The sequence below is a fragment of the Vulpes lagopus genome, chromosome 12, assembly GCF_018345385.1.
Source record: "Vulpes lagopus strain Blue_001 chromosome 12, ASM1834538v1, whole genome shotgun sequence".
Lineage (NCBI taxonomy): Eukaryota > Metazoa > Chordata > Mammalia > Carnivora > Canidae > Vulpes > Vulpes lagopus.
Genome location: NC_054835.1, coordinates 28,116,159 through 28,131,039, shown reverse-complemented (window position 1 = coordinate 28,131,039; position 14,881 = coordinate 28,116,159). Strand labels below are relative to the sequence as shown.

Here is a 14,881-nt window from a genome sequence, read left to right as displayed (position 1 = left end):
TATCTGAATGAAGATAGCCTTACGTGTGGCTTGGTAATTTTGTGGTTAATATATGCCAAAAAGGTATAGGTATTTAGTTCCTGAGGCATATATGACCAGCAATATTCAAGCAAGATATTGAATCACTTGGTAGTTTATGATATAAATAAGTAACAGTAAATCTTAAAAACAATATGATTAGAATTAAAGACAGTATCCTTTTTTGAAACTGATATTAATGGACTTTATTTTCTTATTCACTTGTTTTCCACCTCATTACAGAAGGGATTTCAAGTGGCAAATTAATTTTACTAAAATGAGAGTAATACTTATTTAGTCATCAAAAACATTAAGTACCTACCATATGCCAAACACTGTGCTAAATGCTGCATATACAGAAATAAAATATATGTTCCTTTCCGCAAGAAGTGTGTGGTTTAGAGGAAAGTCAGACAAGTTAACCAGCAAGTACAATACAATGTAAGTATCATAAAAATTGTTAATTCTGTATGTATGAGGTGATATACATAGCACATTATATGCTATTTTCTATTTTTAAAACAAGAAATTAATGTTTAAATAACTCCTCCAACGTCACATAGTAAGTGGTAGAATCAGAATTCGAGGTCAGGGGGATCCCTGGGTGGCGCAGCGGTTTGGCGCCTGCCTTTGGCCCAGGGCGCTATCCTGGAGACCTGGGATCGAATCCCACGTCGGGCTCCCGGTGCATGGAGCCTGCTTCTCCCTCTGCCTGTGTCTCTGCCTCTCTCTCTCTCTGTGTGACTATCATAAATAAGTAAAAATTAAAAAAAAAAAAAAAGAATTCGAGGTCAGGTGTGTTTGACTCCAAAGCTTGTTATCTTGCTGCTTCTGTATACTGATAAGAGTTAAGACACAATGATGCAGAGGATTTTATGGGGACACTGAGGCACGTGTGCTAATGTAGGACATTAGATTGTGGAAGGGGATGTTCACATTTTTAGAATTTAGAAGACTAAATAGGAATTAGCCAGGAGGAGGAGGGAGCTGAAAAGCATTCCAACAGAGAGATTACCATGTACAAAGACATGGAGATGAGAAAGCATAGCCCATTTGGGACTTGTCTGGCTGACTCTTATTTCTCTGAATAGAGAAAGGTAAACTTGAAGAAAGAGCAGAGAAATAACCCAAAAGTCATTCACTCATTCATTTATTCAGTCAGTATTGGGCGCTGTAGACTCTATTCACTGCATCTTTGGGAAGATACTGGAATTATTAAAACTATAAGTCATAGAAATGCCACTAATGTTAAAGAAATGTCCCATAATCAGGTAACAGAAGAGCCTTATGCTCTTTCTTCTGCCCTGTAATTTGTTTTATTTGGCTTTTAGAACAATGGCTTCTAAATTGTAAAATCTCTCTCTCTCTTTCTTTCTTTCTTTCTTTTTTTTGTTTTTGTTTTTGTTTTGTTTTTGTTTCTGATCATATCCTCTCGTCATGCTACCTGATGCCAACCTGTGTGGAGATTTTAGAACTGAAGACTGCCTAAAGTGTTCTCATTTCAACCATGCTTAAACTCTATTTTCTTCCTAAAGATGTATGAAAGGATAAGTATGTTTCTCTGTATCAGTATCTACTGTGTAAACTTAATCGTTCAGAGGATAAATAAATACTAAAAGTACTCAAACAGATCCTATCAGAGACATGTTTAGAGAGATAGAAACACATCAAGCTGCTGGATGGTTATACAGGACAACACAAGACCATAACCCAGATTAGAAATATAAAATTTAGGAAGTAGGGAATGGTTTTTCTGATTCAGAAGGAATGATGTTTATTATTAGACATGTTTATCATTCAGTGAGAGAATTATCAATTTTTGTCTTTACAATCTAAAGACATAGCTAGCCTTCAACACCGATTTCAAATTCAATGTTATCTCCAACTAGGATTTCCCAGAGGTCAAGTGGGAGTAATTATTCCCTTCCCTGAATTCCCCAGTTTTTTATCTGTATCTTTTTAGAAGACATTCAATAATTCCTTCCTTTTATATGTCATTTATATGCATGTCTTATCTCCTTTGTTAAACTATATATACCTTCCTTAAAGCAAAATTCATGTTTGATCCATAGCACTAAGCTTTGTACATATAAGGGACTGAACCAATATTTAATGAATTAGAGCACAGCATCCATATAATAAATGAAACCATTGGAGCAGTGTTTCTTATAGTGTTGGACATGAATTACCTACTTCAGAATCATCTGGAATGTTTTAAAGATGCAGGTCTTGTGCTCCTGCTCACACCCATTGAATGAAAATTTCTTTGGGTTCTAGGAGTCTTGTTTTCAATAAAAACCTTAGATAATTATGGTGCACATCAAAGTTTGAGAATCTACTACATTAGGGAGAATGTAAAAATCCAAATTAAAATCAAGGTTACATGAGGGGCGCCTGGCTTGTTCAGTTGGTAGAGCATGTGACTCTTGATCTCAGGGTCATGAGTTCAAGCCCCACGTTGGGTGTGGAGCCTACTTAAAAAATAAATAAAAATAGAATAAAATTGAGGTTACATAAAAATGCAAATATGCCAAATGTTAAAAATAATAAACATTTCACACAAAGCAGAGCATTAAATATAAGAAGAAAAAAAATGGACAGGAAGATATTTTCAATTCAGTTTTTCTGTGTCAGTGAAGATCAGTGTTCTGTGTTTTAGAACTTTGTTTTAAAAATGCATATTTAGATGTAAATAATTTTGAATAATAATGACCATGTTTTGTGAAAACATTTGAAGTAAAGCACCATGGTTTTATAACTAAAGACTAAGAAAAGATGCATTGAATTTTGTAATCTGCACATTCTTGTGTTGCTGTATGCATAGAAGTTTGTAGGGTATGACTTCATATAGTTTGGGACTAATAGTTTTATTGTAAGAAATAGTGTGGTTTAGATAGACTTTAACAATATATACCTTTTCTTTCTTTAACAACACATTGTGTTTTAGATTTACTTGTCAGTGAATGTTTTTATCAGTGGCTTTTAAAAATATGGAATTGTTGATTGAATGCCAGTTATCTTGGCATATGCATTGTTGAAGTTGATAAAGTCTGGGACAAGTTGTAGGATGGAAGTTTAATACACATTTTTATCCAAGTAGTTCTTTTCTTTCTATTGTGATGTACAATAGTTTTATAAACTTAAGCCATTTCTATAATAGTAGTAAAGATAAAGATACTTAAGTAATGCTTGCAATGTAGAACACTGGTCCAGGTATTTTGTATATAATAATTTACTTAATTCTCACAACAACCAAATGGAAGTAGGCACTGTTATCAACTATACATTCATTACAGGTAAGGTAACTGAGGCACTGAGTAAGAAACTTGTCCAAGTTCACAGATCTGGTAAGTGGCTAAAATATGAATCCATATAGTGTAGCTTCATAGTTAACACTCAACCACTTTTACAATAATGTTATTTTTTTAAACTAGTCAAATTAATTTGACTTTGTCTTAGCCATTATCAGGAGCATTTTATAGAAATAAGATGACAAATGTTTCCAAGCAAAAATTTTAAACAAATTCAGCCTATATCTAAACATTATCTTTTAAAAATTGTCTTAATGCTATTCTTGTTTTTATTGGTTAAATGTAGTAGCACTGAGGTTTCTTTATTTAAAGTTAGTTGGATGTCAAAAGTTTCTTTTAGCCTGTCATTTTGGTATTGTGATTATAGTAGATCATTTGTAGATATAAAAAAAATTAGTGTGTGGGAATACTTAATTTCAGCACTGATTGACCCAAATTAAAGTCTAGTAATCTTAATTTTTGGAAGCTATTGGAACACTTAACAGATTTTTATGAAATAAAAAAGCTAGATAAATTTGCATAGTGATGATTTAAAATTTATATATGAAAGATGTTTAATATATATTCTTTCTGATAAAGGTTTCTATAAAGTTTTTCTCTACAAAAAGTGCATTTTTATTGATGTTTCTGTGGTACACATGAATAAAATATTTATTCTTGATCTGTGTGATTTCCTTATTTTTAATTGTATAAATTGGTCATTTCAGGTGTCTTTAATTGCTTTGTTTCAATAAATGCTGAGGGTGATTTAACCAACTTATAAAAGTAACTTATGAATGCTATATATTAGGCTGTGTTTTAACATGTTAATTTGTGTATAAAAAACACTAATTTATATAGAAGGTTAAAGTGAATACCACCAACCTCTGTTATAATCAGGACAGCTCAAAAGAAGAGGAGATCTAAATTAGAGTGAAACCCAGAATGGAAAAATAAAGATGTTTTTTACCCTTAAGAATAAAGGCTTCTAAAAGGAGGAGGTGGGCTATAGGAATCTTGAATAAGAAGATCATGGGTATGCTCGATTAAATGGCTATTAATAATATAATTAAGATATTTTTTCAGTGTAAATTTTTATTTTTTTAAAGATTTATTTATTTATTGAGACAGAGAGAGTGAGAGAGAGGCAGAAACATAGGCAGAGGGAGAAGCAGGCTCCATGCAGGGAACCCTAGTGGGACCCAATCCCGGATCTCCAGGATCACACCCCGGGCTGCAGGCGGCCCTAAACCGCTGAGCCACCGGGGCTGCCCCAGTGTAAATTTTTAATCTAGTTAATTGAAAAGCAGTACGAACTTTGAATTATCTGTGGAACTCTTAAAGGAAGGGTCACTAATTTTACATGGGAAAATATATAGTCTCATCTTTTGATCTATATTTTATTATTAGTGGAGAAAGAACGGACTTTTTTTAATGAACAAGATGTTTTTCTTGTCTCAATTTGACACGATTATGAAACATTCTAAATATATATTTTTTAATAGATTTTTTTTTTTTTTTAAATTTGGGCGAGAGCACAAGCAATGAGCTGGGGGAGGAAGGGAGAGGCGGGGGGCGGGGGGAGGGGAAGGACAGGCAGACTCACCCCTAGCAGGGAGCCCAAAGCAGGGCTTAATCCCAGGGTCCCAGGATCATGACCTGAGCTAATAATGACCGATGTGTAACTGAGCCACCCTGGTGCCCCAATATTTAAGTCTTTTTAAAAAGATTTTATTTATTCATGAGAGACACAGAAGCAGAGTTATAGGCACAGGAAGAAGCAGGCACCCTGTGGGGAACCCGATCTGGGACTCGAGCCCACAGCCCAGGGACCATACCCTGAGCTGAAGGCAGACACTCAACCACTGGGCCACCCAGGTGTCCTCCAATATTTAAGTTTTAAAAAAAAGTAAATCAGAGATTTGATTGTGCTACTAGAGTACCATTTTACTTGATGGCTAGGGAGGAGTTAAGCAAGTTAAGAGGAGTGCCTAATAACTACTTTTAGAAGAATACATAAGAGATTTAATAACTGTTGAAAGAATGATAATGTCCTATTTCTCAAATAGAATTTTAATATACAAGGAAGTTAATTCTATATATACTTACTCTGTATAGAGTTCCTTACTGGTATATAAGCTCCATGGAGGCACAGACTTTGTTTTGTTCACTATCCTATCCTTAATACCTAGAATACTGAATTCTTAGTACATGGTAGATTTTCCATAAGTACTTGATGAATAAATGAATATATGCTTATACATTTTAAGTATTGTGGTAAAACATATAACAATATGTTTTGAAAAGCATTTTTTTTCTGATTAGATAAGACACATGCTTATGTAAGAATGTTTGAAATGGTATAAAAAAACAGAAAATTACTTATATTTTGCCACTTAAAATAGGCATCTATTTTTTAAAATATTTTATTTATTCATGAGATGCACAGAGAGAGAGAGACAGAGGCAGAGACACAGGCAGAGGGAGAAGCAGGCTCCATGCAGGGAACCTGATGTGGGACTTGATCCTGGGTCTCCAGGATCATGCTCTGGGCTGAAGGCGGTGCTAAACCGCTGAGCCACCCAGGCTGCCTAAAATAGCCATTTTTTAAAAAAGATTTATTTGAGAGAAAGAGAGCAAGAGCACAAGCAGTTGGAGGGGCAGAGGGAGAGGGAGAAAGAGACTCACTGCTAAGCAGGGTGCCAGATGCAGGGCTCAATCCCAGGACCCTGGGATCATGACCTGAGTCAAAGTCAGACACTCAGCCCACTGAGCCACCCAGGTGCCCTAAAATAGCCATTCTTTAAGAATATATTTCTCTATTCCTTTTTAATGTAGATATATTTATAACTAACTTGAGATCATATGTACATGGTATATATGGTTTTGTGCCTTTTTTCTTTTAACACTTTCAAGTGAGCATTTTCATTAAATGTTCCTTTAAAACAATCTTAAAAGATTACTGAGGGTCTAAGTGTTTTGCTCAAAACTCACAGTAGTAAATACATTTGCCTTGTGATTAAATCTATACTGGGATGCATGGGTGACTCAATGGTTGAGCGTCTGCCTTTGGCTCAGGTCATGGTCCTGGGACTGAGTCCCACATTAGGCTCCCCATGGGTAGCCTGCTTCTCCCTGTGCCTATGTCTCTGCCTCTCTGTGTCTCTCATGAATAAATACATAAAATCTCAAAAAAAGACTGTACATAAACATTTTATTAAAATTGTAAAGCAGCAGTTACTAATGCTATGCATTCTGATTTTTTGTATTTTATTTTTTGAAATATACTTGTCACATTCTTCCCACATTCTTCCCTCCTGATTTTTGCCTTTCAGTAATGAGGTGCAGCCTGGAGTTGGAAAAGTACTGTCCTTTTATATGAATATTCTGTAATTTAGTAATGCCCCTTTTATTTTGACAAATTTTGTTTTCTCCAATTTCTGGCCAGTTAGGGATAAGTATTTAAAAGTGTGTGAGAACATATTTACCAAGTAATTCACGCTGGTTGTGATAAATTATTACTAAAGTGATACAATATAAAAGTCTTCTTTATTGGGATGCCTGGGTGGCTCAGCAGTTAAAGCTTCTGCCTTTGGCTCAGTTCATGATCCCTGAGTCCCGGGATTGAGTCCTGCATTGGGTTCCCTGCCCACTTCTCCCTCTGCCTATGTCTCTGCCTCTCTTTCTCTGTCTCTCTCATGAATAAATGGGTAAAATCTTAAAAAGTTTTCTTGATCAGTTTGATATATATCCTTTCAGATTTTCTTCTCCAATCAAAGATGAGATACATTCTTAAATTATTGCAGTTATTTTTATGGACACTACTAAGTTTAATAACTTTTCTTACATTGGTCCTGGACATTTTGTGTTTTTGTTAATATTTCCCCCAGCTTTACTGAGATATAATTGACACAATATTGTATAAGTTTTGGGTGTGCAACATATTGATTTGGTACGTTTATATGTTGCAAAATGACTCTCAAATTTTTATGTGTGCATTCATTCATGATCACATAGTAAGTCTGGTTACCCTCTGCTACCACACAAAATCAGTACAATATTATTGACTATATTCCCCATGCTGTGCATAACATATCCATGCAGTGGCCATTCTTATACCTATATCTTTGTGCACATCTGTATATATTGTAGAATAAATTCCTGGAATTAAGATTGTTGGAATATGGGGTATGCACATTTAAAAACATCATTTAATTCTTCAAATTACCCTTCAGAAAGTTTCAGTTTGTACTACCTCTAATAGTATATGAGGGAAAAGATTTCTCCATGCTGTTAACACTGGATGTTTTCTTTTTCATTTAAGTAGCATAGTTGACATACAATATTATATTAGTTTCAGGTGTATAACATAGTGATTTGCCATTTATATACATTGCAAAATGATTACTACATTAAGTCTAGTTACCATTTGCCACATGCATAGTTATTACAATATCATTGATATACCTCCTATACTCTATATCCCTAGGATTTACTTATTTTATAACTGAAAGTTTTGCCTCTTAATCCCCTTCACTTGTTTCATCCATTGTCCCACCCCTTCCCTCTGGCATCCTTCTGTTCTCTGTATTTACAAGTCTCTCTTCTCTTTGTTCATTTCACATGTAAGTGAGATCATTTGACTTTTTTTTTCTTTGACTTACTTTACTTAGCATAGTATCTTCTAGGTCTATCCATGGTATGAATGGTAAGATTTCATTTTTTGTGGCTGAATAATATTCCATTGTGTGTATACATACATACACGCGTGTGTATCTTTATCCATTCATTTATCTATGGACGCTTAGATTGCTTCCATTTTTTTGGCTATTGTAAATAATTCTGCAGTGAACATAGGGATGCATATATCTTTTCAAATAGTGGTTTTTTTGTGTGTGTGTGTGGGGTAAATACTCAGGTGGAATTCCTGGATCATATGGTAGTTGTATTTTTACTTTTTTGAGGATCCCCTATTTTCTATAGTTGCTGCACCAGTTTACATTCTCACTAACAGTGTATGAGGGTTCCCTTTTCTCCAATATCCTTGTCAATACTTGTGATTTTTTTTCTCTTTTAGCCATTCTGACAGATAGGAGGTGATATCTCATCGTGGTTTTTTTTTTTTTTAATTTTATTTATTTATGATAGTCACACACACACAGAGAGAGAGAGAGAGAGAGAGAGGCAGAGACACAGGCAGAGGGAGAAGCAGGCTCTATGCACCGGGAGCCCGATGTGGGATTCGATCCCGGGTCTCCAGGATCGTGCCCTGGGCCAAAGACAGGCGTTAAACCGCTGTGCCACCCAGGGATCCCCTCACCGTGGTTTTGATTTGCGTTTCCCTGATGATTAGTGATGTTAAGCATCTTTTCATGTTTCTGTAGGCCATATGTATGTCTTCTTTGGAAAATGTCAATTCATTTCCTCTGCCCATTTTTAAATTGGCTTATGTTTTTTTTTTTCCTTTTTGGTATTAAGTTGTAGGAGTTCTTTATATATTTTGAATATTAACCCCTTACTAACATCATTTACAAATATCTCCTCCCATTCACTAGGTTGCCTATTAATTTTGTTGTTGCTAACATGGATATTTTCAACCTCAGTTCTTGCCAGTCTGATGATGAAAACATATCTGTTCAATTTGAATGTATGGGTTTGGCATCTTTTCATATGCTTATTGGTGATTTGTATTTCTTCTATGCTGTTTATATCCTTTTGTATTTTTGTATTTATCTTTATTATTGATTTGTAGGAAATCTTTATGTATAATGGATATTAGTCTCTTGAGTGTTATGTGTTGCAAATGGCTTCTCCCAGTCTATAAATTATCTTTTGAGGCTTTATTCTTATTTTTATTTATTTTTTAAGATTTTATTTGACAGAAAAGAGAGAGCACAAGCAGGGAGAGTAGCAGGCAGAGCGAGAGAGAAGAGCTGATCAAGGAGCCCTTGTTGGTTCAAACCCAGGATCTTAGAGTCATGACCTGAGCTGAAGACAGACACTTAACTGCTGAGACACCCAGGTGCCCTGAAACTTAATTTTTAAAAAAAATTTGAGAGCGCATGTGTGCTGGGGGGAGGGGCAGAAGAATAGGGAGAGAGTCTTAACCAGCCTCTACACTGAGCAGAGTCTGGGGCTTGATCTCATGACCCAGAGATCACGATGACCTGAGCTGAAACCAATAGTTGGACACTTAACCAGCTTATGGAGTCCTTTTCTGCATAGAAGTTTACGGTTTTGTACTTCATCAAATCACCTTTTTTTTTTTTTCTTTATAGACTCTGGGATTTGAGTCATGTTTAAAAGGGTATAATTAACCTTGCCCACCTATCTTCTTAGGTTTTCCTCAGAATATAACTTTTTATGTTTATTCTTTGAGAATTTTTGTATTGGATATATTCCATTTGCTACTTAAAATTGATACACCTAATCATACTTCTGATAACTAAGCAACTCATAATTAGCAAGATTAGTGGGTTTCTGATAGGATTCTAATTTTTAAAATGCTTGCATTGATGGTAAATATAGTTGGCTATAGCCTGGCCATAAGATTCTATAACTTGGAGTAAAGGTAGATGTAGTTGGCTATAGCATGGCCATAAGATTCTATAAGTTCGAGTAAAGGTAGATGTTTTTTGGGTGGGAAAACATTTAAAGAAAAGTGAAGATTTCTCAGAAGACTTCATGGCCAACCCACTTCATTTGAAACATAGTAGTAGGTTTTGACAAATTCTTGCCTTGTTGACATTTTCTCTTTTAGAATGTAAGGGGGAAATATATATGTGTTTGAGGAAAAAATCTTGAATATACATTGAATTACTAGCAGTGCTTTTCTTTGGATGCTGAGATTTCAGATAGATTTAAAATTTTTTTTATTTATAGTGTTTAGTTTGTTTTTATTTTTAAAGATTTTATTTATTTGAGAGGCAGGGAGAGAGAGAGCACAAGCCATGGGGAGGGAGAAGCAGATTCCCTGCTGAGTAGGGAGCCCAGTGTGGGATTTGATCCTAGGACCTGGGGTCATGACCTCGGCTGAAAGTAGACACTTAACTGACTGAGCTACCCAGGGGCCCAATGTTTTAATTTCTTTTTAATCAAAAAATATTTGCTTTTTTTTTTTTTTTAAGATTTATTTATTTATTCATTCAGAGAGAGCGAGAGAGAGGCAGAGACATAGGCAGAGGGAGAAGCAGGCTCCATGCAGGAAGCCCGATGTGGGACTCGATCCCGGGTCTCCAGGATCACACCCTGGGCTGCAGGCGGTGCTAAACCGCTGCGCCACCAGGGCTGCCCCAAAATATTTGCTTATTAAAAATAACTTAGGGGGAGGTAAAGGATACAATGAAGGATACTGCTGCCCTGCACCTATTTATAGCCTAAGAGGAAGAATTGCTTGGTGCGTAGGAATGAAAGAAACTTTTGGGGACAAAGGGACTCTATCATTATAGAGTTTGTTATAGGTAGGGTGGAAAATTCTAGAATTAGCCACATATCTACATAATCTAGATTGTAGGAAGAAGACTTTTTAAAAGGTGAACAAGGGACTCCTGGGGACTCAGCAGTTGAGCATCTGCCCTCGGCTCAGGGTGTGATCCGGGTCTGGGGATCGAGTCCTGCATCAGGCTCCCTGCAAGGAGCCTGCTTCTCCCTCTGTATGTCTCTGCCTTTCTTTCTTTCTCTCTCTCTCATGAATAAATAACAAATCTTAACCAAAAAAAAAAAAGTGAAAAGTAATCATGATGTTATGATTACTATGTTATCTAGACCACTGAGGAACACTCAATTGTGAAGTTATACAATTACAGATTTTAGTAATGAATTTTTTTTAAAATTTTTATTTACTTATGATAGTCACAGAGAGAGAGAGAGAGAGAGGCAGAGACACAGGCAGAGGGAGAAGCAGGCTCCATGCACCGGGAGCCCGATGTGGGATTCGATCCCAGGTCTCCAGGATCGCGCCCTGGGCCAAGGCAGGCGCCAAACCGCTGTGCCACCCAGGGATCCCTTAGTAATGAATTTTTTAAAAAAGATTTTATTTATTCATGAGAGACACACAGAGAGGCAGAGACATAGGCAGAGGGGGAAGCAGGCTCCATGCAAGGAGCCCAATGTGGGACTCCATCCCAGACCCCAGGATCACGTCCTGAGCTGAGGGCAGATGTTCAACTATTGAGCCACCCACAGGTTCCAGTAATGAATTTTTAAAAAGGCAAAAGCTACTAAAACTCCTTTGACTCCACTTGGAGGGATCTTTATTCAGGTTTTTTTTTTCTTTTAAGATTTTATTTATTCATGAGAGACAGAGAGAGAGAGGCAGAGACACAAGCAGAGGGAGAAGCAGGCTCCATGCAGGGAGCCTGATGTGGGACTTGATCCTGGGTCTCCAGGATCAGGCCCTGGGCTAAAGGCGGCGCTAAACCGCTGAGCCACCGGGCTGCCCTTTATTCAGCTTTTAAAAGGATATTTATAGAAGATGGATATACATAAGTGCCATAAACATTTAAGTGTCAGAACAGCTAAAATTCAGAATTTACAGCTATGAAGAATAAAGACAATCGCAAGGTATTACAATTCTATTCAGAAACAAGAGTAAGGAAGATCGATGCCTACTTTTTTTTTTTTAATTAATTATTTATTTATTTATGATAGTCACACACACACAGAGAGAGAGAGAGGCAGAGACACAGGCAGAGGGAGAAGCAGGCTCCATGCACCGGGAGCCCGACGTGGGATTCGATCCCGGGTCTCCAGGATCGCCCCCTGGGCCAAAGGCAGGCGCTAAACCGCTGCTTCACCCAGGGATCCCTAGATGCCTACTTAATATTAACAACTCCCACTTTGTTTCCATATTTTCTGCCAAGGAGAACATTGTGCTGTAATAAATAACTTTGTAAAGGAGAACTCCGCATAGATGAAATTAAGAAAGCATCTAATTGTTCAATATGACTTTGTTTCTTAACCTGAATTAATTATATCTGAGGATTTGGTGAGAATTTGTAGGTGAGAAAGCTAAACTTTGAGGAGTTATTGAGATTACAAAGAATGGAAGTGGGCAGTAAGGACATTGAAAACGTATTAATCAAATTCAGAAATGACACAAAACTTGATTTTTATGCAAGCAGTGAATATAATTTGGAAGTCTGTAGCAGCAGGGACTTAATAGATTGGTTTAGATAAGAAATTTAGTATAACTTGGGATTCCTGGGTGGCTTAGCAGTTGAGCATCTGCCTTCAGCTCAGGGCGTGATCCTGGTGTCCCAGGATTGAGTCCCACATCAAGCTCTTTGCATGGAGCCTTCTTCCTCTGCCTATATCTCTGACCCCTCTCTCTCTATATCTCTCATGAATAAATAAATAAAATATTTAATAAAAAAAGAAATTTAGCATAACTAAATATATAATCCTGCATCTGGGTTGATAGAGTTTTATGCAAGCATTGGATATAATTTGAGACCTGTAGCAGCAAGGATTTAATAGATTGGTTTAGATAAGAAATTTAGTATAAATATATAAGCCTACATTTGGGTTGAAAAATCAGTTGAAAAAACTGATGAAACAATCTAATGGGAACATTTATGACAAAGAGAATGTTACTGTTGGTAAACTTAATCTGAATCAAAAGCATGATTTCGCTGTCAAAATTTGATTATCACAATTTTTTAAAACAACAAAGGTTTGTTAGGGTACGCCTGGCCTGTATCCAGATTTAGGTACCCATTGGGGAAATTGGCATATGTCTGAATGACAGTGGTACCAGCTTTTTGTCACATAGTAAAAGGATTAGACTTAATCTGAGCCATAAAGTAGCTCTGGGACCAAAGATTATAGATGGAAGGATGAATTTTCTAGTGTCTACCAAATAACAGGCTGCCCCCAGAGGCAGTAGTTTTTGTGTGTAGTATTTGAACAAAGCTAATTTACCACCTTGGTATGGAGGCTATAGAGAGTTTTTTTTTTTTTAAGATTTTATTTATATATTTAGAATACAGGAGCAGGGAGAGGGACAGAAGGAGAGGAAGAGAGAGAATCTCAAGCCGACTTGGCACTGAACATAGATCCTGATGCAGGGCTCAGCCTTGTGACCTTGAGATCCTGATGTGAGCTGAAATCAAGAATGGGACACTTAACTGACTGAGCCACCCAGCTGCCCCACTACTGAGAGTTTTTAGTTCAAATCAGTTTTGGATGTTTTGGGTTTTTTATCTTTCCATATACTTATTGGCCATTTATATATCTTCATTGGAGAAGTAGTTATTCAAATCCTTTATCATGTTTTACTTGGGTTAGTTGTCTTTTATTATTGAGTTGTAAGAAATCTTTATTTTGGACACAAATCTGTTTTTTTTAAGTTTATTTATTTATTTATTTTTTCAGTAATCTCTGCACCCAACATGGGGCTCAAACACATGACTCTGAGATAAAGGCTCATGCTCTTCCAACCGAGTGCCCCTGGATACAAATCTCTTAATCAGATGACCTGCAAATATTTTCTCCTTTTTTTTTTTTTTTTTTTTAATTTTTTTTTTTAAATTTATTTATGATAGTCACAGAGAGAGAGAGAGAGAGAGGCAGAGACACAGGCCGAGGGAGAAGCAGGCTCCATGCACCGGGAGCCTGATGTGGGATTCGATCCCGGGTCTCCAGGATCGCGCCCTGAGCCAAAGGCAGGCGCCAAACCGCTGCGCCACCCAGGGATCCCTATTTTCTCCTATTCTGTGGGTTGTTTTCACTTTATTCCTGGTATCACTGCAGCATAAAAGTTTTAAATTTTTATATAGTCCAATTGATATATTTTTTTCTTTTATCACTTGTGGTTTTGATATTGTCTAACTCAGGGTCATGAGGATTTACTCCTATGTTTTCTCCTAAGGGTTTTATAGTTTTAGCCCTTGTATTTAGGTCTATATAGTCCATTCTGAGTTAATTTTCATGTATGATGGGACAAGGGTCCAACTTTATTCTTTCACATGTGGCTATTCGGTTGTCCTAGCACCATTTGTTGAAAAAGATAGTATAATGTATATTTTTAAGAAAAAATGTAAAATCTATGGAAAATGGAGAAAGTAATGCATAATTCTTCCATTCTTATACAACTTCACTAAATTATATATTCCCTTTTAGTCGCCCTTCCATAAAATGCAAATTTTGTAGAATTACAATCATAGTGTACTAATTATTTTATCTTTTTCACTTAATATATGAGCATATGGTATACACTTTCCATATTGCTATGTAGATTATAGATTTCCAAATTATTATTTTTTAAAGATTTTATTTATTTTGGAGAGAAGAGGTGTGTAGTGAGGAGCAGAGGGAAAGGGATAAGTAGACTTCTTGCTGAGTGTGGAGCCCAGCCCAGCCTCAATCCTAGGAGGCTGAGATCATGCCCTGAGCCAAAATCAAGTCAGATGCTTACTGAACTGAGTTACCCAGGCTCAAATTATTTTTTTTAAAGATTTATTTATTTGAGAGAGAGTGCACAAGAGAGCACAAGTAAGAGAATCTCAAGCAGATTCCTTGCCCAGTGTGGTGCTGACACAGGGCTCTATCTCATGAACCTGAGATCACGACTT

At 36.5% G+C, this 14,881-nt stretch overlaps 1 protein-coding gene across 1 annotated transcript in view; it reads left to right on the top strand.

Moving 5' to 3' along the window:
* Positions 1-14,881, top strand: part of PPM1E (protein phosphatase, Mg2+/Mn2+ dependent 1E) — a 219,650-nt gene that overhangs the window by 15,658 nt on the left and 189,111 nt on the right. The gene's annotated exons all lie outside the window — the stretch shown is intronic.